This window comes from Mytilus californianus, unplaced genomic scaffold (genome assembly GCF_021869535.1).
Source record: "Mytilus californianus isolate M0D057914Y unplaced genomic scaffold, xbMytCali1.0.p SCAF_1, whole genome shotgun sequence".
Taxonomy (NCBI): domain Eukaryota; kingdom Metazoa; phylum Mollusca; class Bivalvia; order Mytilida; family Mytilidae; genus Mytilus; species Mytilus californianus.
The window spans coordinates 63,676,370-63,692,655 of NW_026262581.1; positions in this window are offsets into that span (position 1 = coordinate 63,676,370).

A 16,286-nucleotide genomic window follows, 5' to 3' on the forward strand; every position below is an offset into this window, starting at 1 on the left:
CAACTTTCTGCTCAGACATGTACTGGTGACGTTTTATAAAGTCGGAGAAGCAGCTGCAAGCTCTTGAATACCGCATGAGTTGGGAAATGTATATCGCATATGCAAGTGAAGTTGGTATATTGCTGCTAAAGTGGAGGAAATTTATGATTTGAAAATTAAAATCGTCTCGTTTGTCATGGATTCTGGTACTGAGATGACCGCTTACGTCAAATTCGAGGTATAAATCTAAAATGAGGCGGAGGAAGCCGTGTCTGTTGTTTCTTTAGTTCCTAGTTAAATGAAATCATTAATTAAAAGTTCATATTTCATACTTTATACATAGTTTACGCATTGACTTGTTTGTGAAAATTGTGTATTTACTTGTGCATCACAAAAACACCGATATGACGTATTCCTTCTCTGAATGGCAGTAAATGTGAAATTACTTGAATTTGCTTGTGAAAATTGGTAGTGGACAAAAAGAAATCAAAAATGTGTATTTAACTCATGCAGGCACATGAATCAATTATGTAATTATCATAAATGATTTTTAGAGTGACATACGATCCTTTTTTGTATTAGGTAAAGTGTGAGTGGCAATTTACAAACATAAATAATAATTAATTTTAAGAAGGGACAAGAAAGTATCCTAAATGTTCTCATTGAAATTGTATATTTTGCAACCATACCACATCGCCTTGTTTTATTTATTTAAAGAAAATTGTTTTCTACAACAAAAACATTGTTACATTCTTGATCACTTAAATCCCTGACTCATTTCCCCCTAGATTCTAGTTATTTCACTCTTAATAAACTAATATAATTATTCTGTCAGTTTAATTAGATTTTTCAATTTCTCTTTGAATTAGCATATTGGTAACCAAGGTTGTAACTAGAGTTAATTCAGAAACATGTGTAATATGCGCAATAAAAGTCGGCATCATATACAACCATGTACACTTAAAAACAGTGAATGTGTATAAAGGTATGATTTCAATGGTGAAGACTTATTTATCGGCAATGGAAAATGTTTGACAAACTTGTGATCTTTCTGTGCTTTTTTTTTGGAACAGAGAAGCCAGTGGATACCAAACGGACAATCAAAAAACGAAAAACGAAACTGCAGTCTACAAAACAGTACACTGAAAACGAAAGGCCAAAATCCGAGTGTGATCTCGTGTGTGAAGGCTAAACAGATTCCTAGACATTCGACATTGTTTGAATTTGAATTTACTTATTGTAGTTCTAGTCAAGAAGCTACCTTTAATTGGAAGCGTAGTGGAAGTTTTTTAAGCTGTAATTTAAAAAAAAAATGGTTCAATGTTTTGTCTGATCACATTTTACAATATCATTTTATTTTAGAATTCCCTTTAAACGTTTTTTACGATTTCTTTTAAGCGTTTTTTTACGATTTCTTTTCGTCGATATTATTCAGAAATATAACCGTTAACATATTAGTAAATAGAATACGTGACATATAATTCTAAGATGTCTTTATCATAATAAAAACAGGAGACCAGAGATTGGCAACAAGGCAAAATTTCGTTATATCACGCATCACTCGAGATTTGATTGAAACTCGTAAAGTAGTTGTTCGAATGAAAACCTTACAATCTAAAACGAAATATTAAACTAGAGAAATTGAGAGTTAAGCTTAAAAATGACATACCGCCAATGGTTTCCAAAGGAAAACTCCGAACATAATCTGATATAAACAAGTAAAGGTTGGAACATATCATTCTATGATTAAGATTGTGAGAAAGTTTCAGTAAATGCAACAAAGTGTTTAGAAGGAGCTGCAGATATACAAACCAAAATAAAACAATGACAAAGTCCAAGCTTTGGTAAGGGATATTCAAAGATAATTTTGATAAAAATATAGAAGGTACACAATAGAATTACATGGTTAGGATTGTGAGAAATTTTCAATAAATTGAAATAAAGGGAATACTAGTATCCATTTTGTATCAGCAACTGGTACTTAACGCCTTTTTACAATTTATTAAATTTAACATTAGTTAAGTCCATTGGAAGGATTGTGGATACAAAATGGTCCCCCCCCCAAAAAAAAAAATGAAGTCCATGCTTAGGTTTGAAAAATCCCAAAAATGATTAGGATAAAAAAAACAATGGAAAAGTCCATACTCTGGTAAGGAAATACGGAAAATGATTCTGCTTAAATAACAAAGAAGGGGATGCACAATAGCATGATATGGTTGACTGTAATATGTTTTTTTTAATATATTTGTGAAGAGGCGTTTAGTAGCAATTGCTGCAACTGCTGATATAAACTGAGTAACCCCAAATAAAACAACGGCAAAGTCTTTGGTAAGGAACCCCCCCCCCCCCCTTTCCAAAAACCACCCTTCCAAAAAGTAGGACCCAAAAATATGGGGTCCATTATGACATTATATGGTAAAGATTCTGAGAAAGGTTCATTCAATTATGATTAGAGGTTTAGGAGGACAAACGCATACAAATGTGAACTATAGTGTAAAAATATGACAAAGTCTTTGTCTATGTAATCCCAGAAATCATTTAAAGGAACAAACGAAAAGAACCGCATTTGAGTAAGACTCTGTGAAAGAAATGCAAAATTCTGTTTAGCGGTTCAGTAACAGTTGCGGATACAAAAATGAGATTGAAGGACATACGAACAGACAGATAGACGAACGGACTCCCTATCACTATTAACCGTCGGCTTTAGAATGATTTTACGACTCCCTCAGTTTTTATTTGTTACCTTGATTATTCTTTTCTTAATCGATTTACGATAATTTAACATCTGTAAACCACTGTCGCCTTAAGTTGTAAAACTGGGGATATAATTGATATTTCTAATTTTTATTGCATCAAAACTGTACAATCAAAAGAAATATATATTGGAAGTATGCTGGAAAAGTGAAAGAAATAAAGCAAAAGAGAAACAGTATGGTGAAAATACAGTTGGAAAATGGCGATAGACTCGTATTAGATTTAAATAGATAATACAACTTTTGCGTTTAATGGACTTGCCAATCTCTGACATTATATGTATTTGTTAACTTGAAGTGATATGAAATTTTCTTTTGATAGATTTTTACACACAAAATATGAAAGTGCATACTATGTGTAATCAAATAAGTACTACTTATTTTATAATTTATTACTTTAAATTATATTTCAATTCGATTTTTGCTATATTCACATCAAAATCATTCACATCGTTCACATAAAATGTATTTCAACATTCCATTTACATTGAAATATAACACTTTTACATTGTTGTGAAACAAACCTCTTTAAATACATTTTACAAGTAAATTTAAGATAATTTCCTTTTTATACTATATCAGTTACCATAACATACGAAACGTATTGATGGATGTGAAGTTAGCAGCCGGTTCGTTATTCGATATTCGATATTCAATATCCAACCGGCTGCTAGCAGTCGGTTCGATATTCAAATTTAGTTGAAAATCATAAAAAATATAATATTTGATAACATTAAAAGCATGATTTTTATAGTTGAAAGGAGTGAAAAGATACGTAGGAAATCGTTTTATGACCCCTTCAAGTTGTCTTAAACTCTCGTTGTCCTCAAATATAAATCCTTATTAATGCTTATGTAATTTGCATATTTGTCTTTATGTAATATAGATTTTTATCAATAAAACGACATCAAAACTGTAATTTTATATCTAATATTTCTTAAAACAAAAACAAAAACCGATCACTCTAAAAAAAATTTAGAAATATAAATAGAAATATATATGGAAAGCACCAAAAAAAGAAATACATAGTGAAAACCTACCTGAGACCGCTTAAATGACGGTGAGACCCCCCCTGTTCTTTCAATGTCCATAAAATTCGACGAATTCATAGACTCTGTATAAATAAAGATTGTATCAAAAGGATTTCTCAGAAAAATGTCATCTTCGATATCTACGGAGGGCTTAGATTGTCACTTTTCAGCTAAAAATTGTCAAAATTTCAAGACAAAGGACACAGGGCAATGATGAGAGCCCCCTGGTATCTCAATCTGCCTAATATTAAGCAGAGAGTTAGTTAATAGGTAGATACAAACGTTAATAAAAGGAACTTGGGTACACTTCCTGTCTTCTATGTTTACGGAGGGCCCAAAGTGCCAGTTGGATATTCAAAATATATAGCAAAAACCTACCTGAGACCGCTTAAATGACGGTGAGACCCCCCTGTTCTTTCAATGTCCATAAAATTCGACGAATTCATAGACTCTGTATAAATAAAGATTGTATCAAAAGGATTTCTCAGAAAAATGTCATCTTCGATATCTACGGAGGGCTTAGATTGTCACTTTTCAGCTAAAAATTGTCAAAATTCCAAGACAAAGGGCACAGGGCAATGATGAGAGCCCCCGATCTCTCAATCTCCCTAATATTAAGCAGAGAGCTAGTTAACAGGTAGATACAAACGTTAATAAAAGGAATTTGGGTACACTTCCTGTCTTCTATTTTTACGGAGGGCCCAAAGTGCCAGTTGGATATTCAAAATATATAGCGAAAACCTACCTGAGACCGCTTAAATGACGGTGAGACCCCCCTGTTCTTTCAATGTCCATAAAATTCGACGAATGTATAGACTCTGTATAAATAAAGATTGTATCAAAAGGATTTCTCAGAAAAATTTCATCTTCGATATCTACGGAGGGCTTAGATTGTCACTTTTCAGCTAAAAATTGTCAAAATTTCAAGACAAAGGGCACAGGGCAATGATGAGAGCCCCCTGATCTCTCAATCTGCCTAATATTAAGCAGAGAGCTAGTTAATAGGTAGATACAAACGTTAATAAAAGGAATTTGGGTACACTTCCTGTCTTCTATGTTTACGGAGGGCCAAAAGTGCCAGTTGGATATTCAAATATATAGCGAAAACCTACCTGAGATCGCTTAAATGAAGGAGAGACCCCCTGATTGATAGGTTTTCACTATATATTTTGAATATCCAACTGGCACTTTGGGCGCTCCGTAAACATGGAAGACAGGAAGTGTACCCATATTCCTTTTAGTCACGTTTGTATGTACCTATTAACTAAATGTCTGCATAATATTAGAAAGATTGAGAGATCAGGGGGCTCTCACCGTTGCCCTGTGCCCTTTGTCCTAAAATTTTGACAATTTTTAGCTGAAAAGTGACAATCTAAGACCTCCGTAAATATCGAAGATGACATTATTCTGGGAAATCCTTCTAGAACAACCTTTACATATACAGAGTCTATGATTACGTTGGATTTTATGGACATTGAAAGACCAGGGGGGTCTCACCTTCATTTAAGCGGTCTCAGGTAGGTTTTCACTATATATTTCTTTTTTGGGCTTTCCATAAATATTTCTATTTATATTTCTGAATGTTTCTAGAGTTATGGGTTTTTCCTTTTGTGTTAAGAAATATCATATATAAAAGTACATATTTGAAGTTGTTTAATTGATAAAAATCTAAATTAGATAAAGACAAATATGCAACTTAGAAACGGGTTTATATTCGAGGACAACGAGAATTTACGACAGCTTGAAGAGGTCATTAAACGATTTCCTATGTATCTAATCAGTCCTCTTAACTATGAAAATCGTGCTTTTAATGTTATCAAGTATTCAATTTTTTTATGATTTTCAACTAAATTTTGAATATCCAACCGACTGCTAGCAGCCGGTTGGATATTGAATATCGAATATCGAATAACGAACCGGCTGCTAACTTCACATACATAACGTATTGTAAGGTGAAAGGCATAGAATTACAAGGACTAACTAAAGATTTCAGGTTTTCGATGGCCTCTTAAATAAAAATTAAGCCTAACATTGATTCTCCACTCTTACAAAGAAATGTGAAATCCTGCAGTACCCAGAATATGTAATAAAATACCTAGGTTTTTATAGCTGCCATAAATTATATCATGTGGTATGTGTTATGGTATATAATGTATAATAGGTTAATGTCGTTGTTTGAATGCTGCAATATAAAAAATGGAATGTCAATTCACTATTTATCGTATCGCTTGCTTTGATGTTGAAAAAAGGGGAAACACATCTTTTTTACAACTCATATTTTAAGGTCAGGTTACAGTAAATGGGCTGTGTAACAGATTTTGATAAAATTTTGCATATAACTTTGGTTAGTTGAAATAACTGAAAATCGAAAAAATAGTGCATTTATCTTTTTTATTTTCTGTTATATTACTGATAGAATTCTTGCAAAGTCGGTGGACAGTTGTATAGAAAGCACATGACATTGGAAAACACTTTCTTTAATTTGTCTTAAAATCATCAAATCTATAGAATTTTCTTAAAACATTATATGATTTTGATACATACATTTCCGTTTTAATGATGGAAAAGAGTTATAGGGTCACCGTCTTCGTTTTTGCGTTATACATCATTCAAAAAAGAGGGACGAAAGATACCAGAGGGACAGTCAAACTCATAGATCGAAAACAAACTGACAACGCCATGGCTAAAAATAAAAAGACAAACAGACAAATAATAGTACAGATGACACAACATAGAAAACAAAAGACTAAGCAACACAAACCCCACCAAAAACTAGGGGTGATCTCAGGTGCTCCGGAAGGGTAAGCAGATCCTGCTCCTCATGTGGCACCCGTCGTGTTGCTTATGTTATTACAAATCCGGTAAATAGTGGTGTTCAAGGGGGGGGAATACCAAAAAAACGTTATGTCATCGCGTTGTAGACCGTAAAACGTCGATTTTTGACGTTTTTGCTAGCAAACAGATTGGTTAAATAACCAAAAACGAAGTCTGTGACAATATGATTGTTTGACATCATTAAAACGGAAATTTATGTATCAAAAACATATAATTTCCAAAAAACAAAATATCTATGAATATGGAATTGGAAATTTGATGAAGACACATTTAAACACGTTTTTTGGCGATTTAATTGCTTTATATATGTTGAAAGAATTTGTTCAGTAATGTTTGAGAAAATAAAAGAGAAAACGCATTATTTTTTTCGATTTTCAGTTATAGTTCAACAAGCCAAAGTTGTATGCAAAATTTTACAAAAATCTGGGGCATAGCCCGTTTACCGTTCATTGATCCTACCAAGAATTGTATGTGCACTAAAATAGATACACCCGCCAGACAACAATCCAATCATCTCCACACGGATCGGGATATTAATGGACATCCATCCTCTAGGAGTGGGATATACATTTCCCAACTCATTTAGTATTCAAGAGCTTGCAGCTGCTACTCAGCCTTTATAAAACGTCACCAGTGTCTGAACAGAAAGTTGATGAACCAGGGTTATGTCAAAGAACGTCTCTTCCTTTTTTATCGGAAGATACCAAGACCTTGTTGATAAATATTCCGTATCAACTTCACAAAAAATACATGATGGTTTTGAAGTATAGATTCTAAGTAATGGCATTGTTTGTCATCTCAATTTCGTGTTATAGTGTTCTTTTTATTTGACTTTGTAAATTTTTAACCTTTCCCGTTTGGTCCATTTTGGTTATATCCTTTTGGCGAGGCTCGATTTTTACACATCCCGCCATTGTGTTATTGTACTATGGTCATTTTTTGTATTCTTGTCTTTCATTGTCGCTTATGTACTTTGTCTATAGAGTGTCTATATGTCATTTTGTTTTTCTTTGTTGGCATAGTTGGTTTTTTTTTAGTGAACAAGATTATAACACAATATTGACTGTTGTACTCTAATTTTTACCTATCATATCTGTTTATTTTGCCCACACATTGTTGTCAATATAATGGAAATCTATGCAACTGTCATAAAAGTTAGAAGTTTAGCTAGCTTTAAAACCAGGTTTAATCCACCATTTTCTAAGGAAATGCCTATACCAAGACAGGAATATGACAGTTGTTTTTCATTCGTTAGATGTGTTTGGGCTTTTGATTTGCCATTTGACAAGGGACTCTCCGTTTTGAATTTTCCTTGGTGTTCGGTATTTTTGTTCTTTTACTTTCTACCAGTGTGTAAATATCCTTCTGCTTTGTTGGAAGGAGTTGCGCTTCAGGAGCACATTGACAGACAGTCAGATAATCAACCGAACGGACGGAGGGAAGAACAGGCTGATTCCTATGAATCCCGATAGAAACTTTGTTTGCGGGGGTATATATATATATATATATATATACCCCCGCAAGTATTGTTAAAATTATTGACACTGAGGAAGGCTATTTGTTAATCTGAAATATTTGTCAACACGATTTAATAACAACATCTTCGTATAATACCATCTTATATTAGTATCGTTGTGCACATTTCTAGACATATATATATATATATATATATATATACAGAATGTACACAGACACTGCTGGTGATCCGACGGATAAATCTGTTGTAGAGTTGTCACTGTTTCAGACGGAAGTACGTCTGAACCAGATACAACTCTACAACAGATGTAACAATTCCATCTTCATGCCTTACATGTCATGTACTGTATTACGACGCTAGATTAAAACTCATGAGGAAAGGTAACCCCCGGCCAACGAAAGCTTTATTTGTTGAAGCCTAGGTGGTCGTGTGGTCTAGCGCGTCGCAAACAGTGCAGGCGATTTGGTGTCACGATATCTCAGTAGCATGAGTTCGAATCCCGGCGAGGGAAGAACAAAAAATTTGCGAAAGCAAATTTACAGATCTAACATTGTTGGACTGATGTTTAGACGAGTTGTATATATATAAAAGTCTGAATTGAAAACAACGTTCAAACCTATGATTGCGTTGGATAAAAACCGCAAGTTTTATACATGTGCATGCAATACAAATTTCTTGGTAGAGGGGCCTAAATACAGCACAAACAACATTTTCCAAAAGACCAAAAAAGTGAAAAAAAGTATATATTTCAACAAAGCGCATTTGACTAACAGGTCGAACAACTGATGTTATTAAACCCTGCTGACTGCCATTGGCGATTGCCAAATAAACGTATCACCAGATGTAACAAATGGATCTTAATTATTAATCTAATACCAAACAGAAAACAATAAACTTGCGGAAAAGATGGTATACCGCAAACATGAGGTGCAAAATTTTTTACACCATATCCGGATTTCGACAATTAATGTCTCTTCAGTGATGTTAGGAATCGAAACGGTATTTGGAAGGCCATATAATTTATAGGATAGACTCTTGAATTTTAAAGAGTCGAAATAGGATGAACGGATCATATAAACCAGAAGGAAAATATATTACAGGCCCAAACGAAAAAATATAAACAAGTCTAAATTGAAAACAACGTTCAAACCTATGATTGCGTTGGATAAAAACCGCAATTTTTATTCGTGTGCATGCAAAACAAATTTCTTGGTAGAGGGGTCTAAATTTATACAAGTCTAAATTGAAAACAACGTTCAAACCTATGATTGCGAACTGGATAAAAACCGCAATTTTTATACGTGTGCATGCAAAACAAATTTCTTGGTAGAGGGGTCTAAATACAGCACAAACAACATTTTCCAAAAGACCAAAAAAGTGAAAAAGATATTGGTGTCTCTTAAACGGATTCCCCGTTTCCATTCTCAATTCTAAGTTACCGTTTTCAGTGTTTACATCGCCTTTATCTTATTAAGCATACATTTAACACAAAAAAAATACAAGTTGAGAACCTCAACTAAAATCTGGGTTTAACTGGCGTGTTCCAGAATTGTTTGCAGTTCTGTTCAGCATGACGAGCAAAATTCTAATGACAAGTCACATTCAGTGAGGTTATATAAGAGGGGAAAAAGACGAAAATGAAGTTACGACAAATGTGATATATCAATAGTCAACTAAACCAAAGATGTTCTAAAGCAATCAGTAGATAGTTTGTAAACATTTCAAAAAGATAACTTAAAATTTACCATGAAGATTCCTTGGTTCAACAGATTTCGTGTAAGTAAAAATGATTTATCAAGGAATTCATTAAAAGAAATGCTAACCCTTGGATATCGTATAATACTGGAAATATATTCGTGCTTGGATGTTGCTTAAAGAAAATAGAAAATTCGCAATGAGAAAATCAAATCATATCTTTCGATGACTAAGAGGCCAAAAAATATACATAGCTTAGATATTAAACGGCATGGCATAACAGGGTAACCGATTCGTCCAATATCAATTTTGATGAAGGTAGGAGCAACATTTGTTTATTTTTTTTTAATTATCACATCTTTAAAAACTGTTTGGCAAATTAAATTGCTCTTCAGCCTCGTATTTGATTTGGCATTCCATCTGTTTTGATTTGAGAGACACTGATGAGTCTTATGTAAACGAAACGCGCGTTTGCCGAAACCAAATTATAGTTCTTGTATCTTTGATAAATGTTTACAACCCCTTGGTTGATGCCACTGCTGGTTGACATTTCTTCTAAGATTGTTTCATCAGCTTAGTAGTCGGCAGTTTTGCATAGTCATAAAATATCATTAATATGTTCATTTTCTGTAAATTTACTGTTGTTGAAATGTTAAATTATTCGAAATATTGTTTAGATTTTTCTAACTCAAGACATAATATTATTTTATATTAGAAATATGCTGGAAAAGTGAAAGCAATAAAGCAAAACAGAAACAGTACGGTGAAAAGGCAATTGAAAAGTAGTGATAGAGCTGTATCAAATTCAAATAGATAATATAACTTTTGCATTTGATGGACTTGCCAACGTCTGGTATTATATCATGTATTTGTTTTCTTGAAGTGATATGAGGTTATCTTTTGGGAGATATGAATACATGAAATATTAAAATTACAGTACTAAAACTACTTGTCATCAAATAAGTACTTCATTGCATTTATGTTATGTATATGTCTTGAATTTATATTCTTATTTGAATTTTACTATATTCACATCATAATTTATTGCAACATTCCACATACATTGAAATATACACTTCTACAGTTTTTGTGAAATGACCTCTTTGAATATATTATACATAAAAATTTAAGATAATTTCCTTGTTACACTAACCAGTTACATAAGCTTTAAATACGAAAAGTATCGTAAGGTGAAAGGCATAGAATTACAAGGACTTCAAGTTTTAAATGCTAATTCAGCCTATCATTGACACTTCACTTTTATGTGAAAATCCTGCAGTACCTAGAAAATGTAATGAAATACCTTGGTTTTTTATAAACGACCAAAAATATATTTTGTGTAAACATTCTTTATGCGTTCTGATTGAGAATGCGTAATAAGTTTTTGTCACTGTTTGAATTACTGGAATATACTAAATAAATATTAATTCAACGTTTATCGTGTAGCCTGCATCCTTGTTGAAAAAAGAAATCATAATTCTGAGTTTTGCATCGTCACTTTCTGTCTGCAACTCATATTTTAACTAGAACTGTGAGTGAACTCACCAATGAATACAACCGCCAAGAATATAATCGATTAACTCCACTTTAATATGTTTGATCGGGATTATATTGCTAAGCCTTGATGTACATCTATCGGGAGTGTTCTATAAGTGTGTAGTTTCGTTAATAGTCATTGCGCTTCATGGGTACATGAACATACAGGCAGATAATCAGACAAGCTGACGAACGAAAGGAAAGACAGGGTATTTCCTATGAATCACATTCGGTGAGGATATGAAAGAGGAAAAGCTGATTGAATAGTGGTTACCATAAATGTAACATTTCAGTAGTAAGACAGATTTTCCAAAGCAATCAACCAAATCATGTTGGCGCTTGTAAAAACTTCGAGGAGATGACTTACAATTTGCCATGAAGAATCCTTGGTTCAGCGGCTATCTTGTAAGCAGAAACCAAGACATTCATTAAAAGAAATGTTAACCCTTTGATATCGTATAATACTGATATTTTTAATTTTTTCTGGAATATTGCTTAAAAAAAATAGAAAATTAGCAAAAGGAAAACTAAATCATGTCTTTTCTTATTTGAAAAGTCAACATACTACAATTCGTTTACTATAATAAGTTTCATTTATAAGTGAAACACTCGTTTTACATCAAGCACACAATTTATAAACGGTTTTATATATGTTATGTATTATCATCAAATGCAACTTACATTTAAATATCAAGAATGAACACAAATGCGGCCACGTCCATTTAAGACGGAAACCGTCTAAATATTAACTCAAATGCTAAAATTATGAAGAATTCAGTAATTTAGCATGACTTAATGATGCTAGTACCCGATAAATATGCATTGTATTATCAAAAACAGCCCATATGTATGTAACAGAAGTAATCTACTTTCCAATGAATAGCTAAAAGTTTACATTTTAACAATTTTGTAAAACTGCTATATTTTGGGGCCAAAAAAGGGGTCTTACTGAACCTACTCCTTTACTGTTGTTGAAATGTTAAATTATTCGAAATATTGTTTAGATTTTTCTAACTCAAGACATAATATTATTTTATATTAGAAATATGCTGGAAAAGTGAAAGCAATAAAGCAAAACAGAAACAGTACGGTGAAAAGGCAATTGAAAAGTAGTGATAGAGCCGTATCAAATTCAAATAGATAATATAACTTTTGCATTTGATGGACTTGCCAACGTCTGGTATTATATCATGTATTTGTTTTCTTGAAGTGATATGAGGTTATCTTTTGGGAGATATGAATACATGAAATATTAAAATTACAGTACTAAAACTACTTGTCATCAAATAAGTACTTCATTGCATTTATGTTATGTATATGTCTTGAATTTATATTCTTATTTGAATTTTACTATATTCACATCATAATTTATTGCAACATTCCACATACATTGAAATATACACTTCTACAGTTTTTGTAAAATGACCTCTTTGAATATATTATACATAAAAATTTAATATAATTTCCTTGTTACACTAACCAGTTACATAAGCTTTAAATACGAAAAGAATCGTAAGGTGAAAGGCATAGAATTACAAGGACTTCAAGTTTTAAATGCTAATTCAGCCTATCATTGACACTTCACTTTTATGTGAAAATCCTGCAGTACCTAGAAAATGTAATGAAATACCTTGGTTTTTTATAAACGACCAAAAATATGTTTTGTGTAAACATTCTTTATGCGTTCTGATTGAGAATGCGTAATAAGTTTTTGTCACTGTTTGAATTACTGGAATATACTAAATAAATATTAATTCAACGTTTATCGTGTAGCCTGCATCCTTGTTGAAAAAAGAAATCATAATTCTGAGTTTTGCATCGTCACTTTCTGTCTGCAACTCATATTTTAACTAGAACTGTGAGTGAACTCACCAATGAATACAACCGCCAAGAATATAATCGATTAACTCCACTTTAATATGTTTGATCGGGATTATATTGCTAAGCCTTGATGTACATCTATCGGGAGTGTTCTATAAGTGTGTAGTTTCGTTAATAGTCATTGCGCTTCATGGGTACATGAACATACAGGCAGATAATCAGACAAGCTGACGAACGAAAGGAAAGACAGGGTATTTCCTATGAATCACATTCGGTGAGGATATGAAAGAGGAAAAGCTGATTGAATAGTGGTTACCATAAATGTAACATTTCAGTAGTAAGACAGATTTTCCAAAGCAATCAACCAAATCATGTTGGCGCTTGTAAAAACTTCGAGGAGATGACTTACAATTTGCCATGAAGAATCCTTGGTTCAGCGGCTATCTTGTAAGCAGAAACCAAGACATTCATTAAAAGAAATGTTAACCCTTTGATATCGTATAATACTGATATTTTTAATTTTTTCTGGAATATTGCTTAAAAAAAATAGAAAATTAGCAAAAGGAAAACTAAATCATGTCTTTTCTTATTTGAAAAGTTAACATACTACAATTCGTTTACTATAATAAGTTTCATTTATAAGTGAAACACTCGTTTTACATCAAGCACACAATTTATAAACGGTTTTATATATGTTATGTATTATCATCAAATACAACTTACATTTAAATATCAAGAATGAACACAAATGCGGCCACGTCCATTTAAGACGGAAACCGTCTAAATATTAACTCAAATGCTAAAATTATGAAGAATTCAGTAATTTAGCATGACTTAATGATGCTAGTACCCGATAAATATGCATTGTATTATCAAAAACAGCCCATATGTATGTAACAGAAGTAATCTACTTTCCAATGAATAGCTAAAAGTTTACATTTTAACAATTTTGTAAAACTGCTATATTTTGGGGCCAAAAAAGGGGTCTTACAGAACCTACTCCTTTACTGTTGTTGAAATGTTAAATTATTCGAAATATTGTTTAGATTTTTCTAACTCAAGACATAATATTATTTTATATTAGAAATATGCTGGAAAAGTGAAAGCAATAAAGCAAAACAGAAACAGTACGGTGAAAAGGCAATTGAAAAGTAGTGATAGAGCCGTATCAAATTCAAATAGATAATATAACTTTTGCATTTGATGGACTTGCCAACGTCTGGTATTATATCATGTATTTGTTTTCTTGAAGTGATATGAGGTTATCTTTTGGGAGATATGAATACATGAAATATTAAAATTACAGTACTAAAACTACTTGTCATCAAATAAGTACTTCATTGCATTTATGTTATGTATATGTCTTGAATTTATATTCTTATTTGAATTTTACTATATTCACATCATAATTTATTGCAACATTCCACATACATTGAAATATACACTTCTACAGTTTTTGTGAAATGACCTCTTTGAATATATTATACATAAAAATTTAATATAATTTCCTTGTTACACTAACCAGTTACATAAGCTTTAAATACGAAAAGTATCGTAAGGTGAAAGGCATAGAATTACAAGGACTTCAAGTTTTAAATGCTAATTCAGCCTATCATTGACACTTCACTTTTATGTGAAAATCCTGCAGTACCTAGAAAATGTAATGAAATACCTTGGTTTTTTATAAACGACCAAAAATATGTTTTGTGTAAACATTCTTTATGCGTTCTGATTGAGAATGCGTAATAAGTTTTTGTCACTGTTTGAATTACTGGAATATACTAAATAAATATTAATTCAACGTTTATCGTGTAGCCTGCATCCTTGTTGAAAAAAGAAATCATAATTCTGAGTTTTGCATCGTCACTTTCTGTCTGAAACTCATATTTTAACTAGAACTGTGAGTGAACTCACCAATGAATACAACCGCCAAGAATATAATCGATTAACTCCACTTTAATATGTTTGATCGGGATTATATTGCTAAGCCTTGATGTACATCTATCGGGAGTGTTCTATAAGTGTGTAGTTTCGTTAATAGTCATTGCGCTTCATGGGTACATGAACATACAGGCAGATAATCAGACAAGCTGACGAACGAAAGGAAAGACAGGGTATTTCCTATGAATCACATTCGGTGAGGATATGAAAGAGGAAAAGCTGATTGAATAGTGGTTACCATAAATGTAACATTTCAGTAGTAAGACAGATTTTCCAAAGCAATCAACCAAATCATGTTGGCGCTTGTAAAAACTTCGAGGAGATGACTTACAATTTGCCATGAAGAATCCTTGGTTCAGCGGCTATCTTGTAAGCAGAAACCAAGACATTCATTAAAAGAAATGTTAACCCTTTGATATCGTATAATACTGATATTTTTAATTTTCTGGAATATTGCTTAAAATAAATAGAAAATTAGCAAAGGGAAAACTAAATCATGTCTTTTCTTATTTGAAAAGTCAACATACTACAATTCGTTTACTATAATAAGTTTCATTTATAAGTGAAACACTCGTTTTACATCAAGCACACAATTTATAAACGGTTTTATATATGTTATGTATTATCATCAAATACAACTTACATTTAAATATCAAGAATGAACACAAATGCGGCCACGTCCATTTAAGACGGAAACCGTCTAAATATTAACTCAAATGCTAAAATTATGAAGAATTCAATAATTTAGCATGACTTAATGATGCTAGTACCCGATAAATATGCATTGTATTATCAAAAACAGCCCATATGTATGTAACAGAAGTAATCTACTTTCCAATGAATAGCTAAAAGTTTACATTTTAACAATTTTGTAAAACTGCTATATTTTGGGGCCAAAAAAGGGGTCTTACTGAACCTACTCCTTTACTGTTGTTGAAATGTTAAATTATTCGAAATATTGTTTAGATTTTTCTAACTCAAGACATAATATTATTTTATATTAGAAATATGCTGGAAAAGTGAAAGCAATAAAGCAAAACAGAAACAGTACGGTGAAAAGGCAATTGAAAAGTAGTGATAGAGCCGTATCAAATTCAAATAGATAATATAACTTTTGCATTTGATGGACTTGCCAACGTCTGGTATTATATCATGTATTTGTTTTCTTGAAGTGATATGAGGTTATCTTTTGGGAGATATGAATACATGAAATATTAA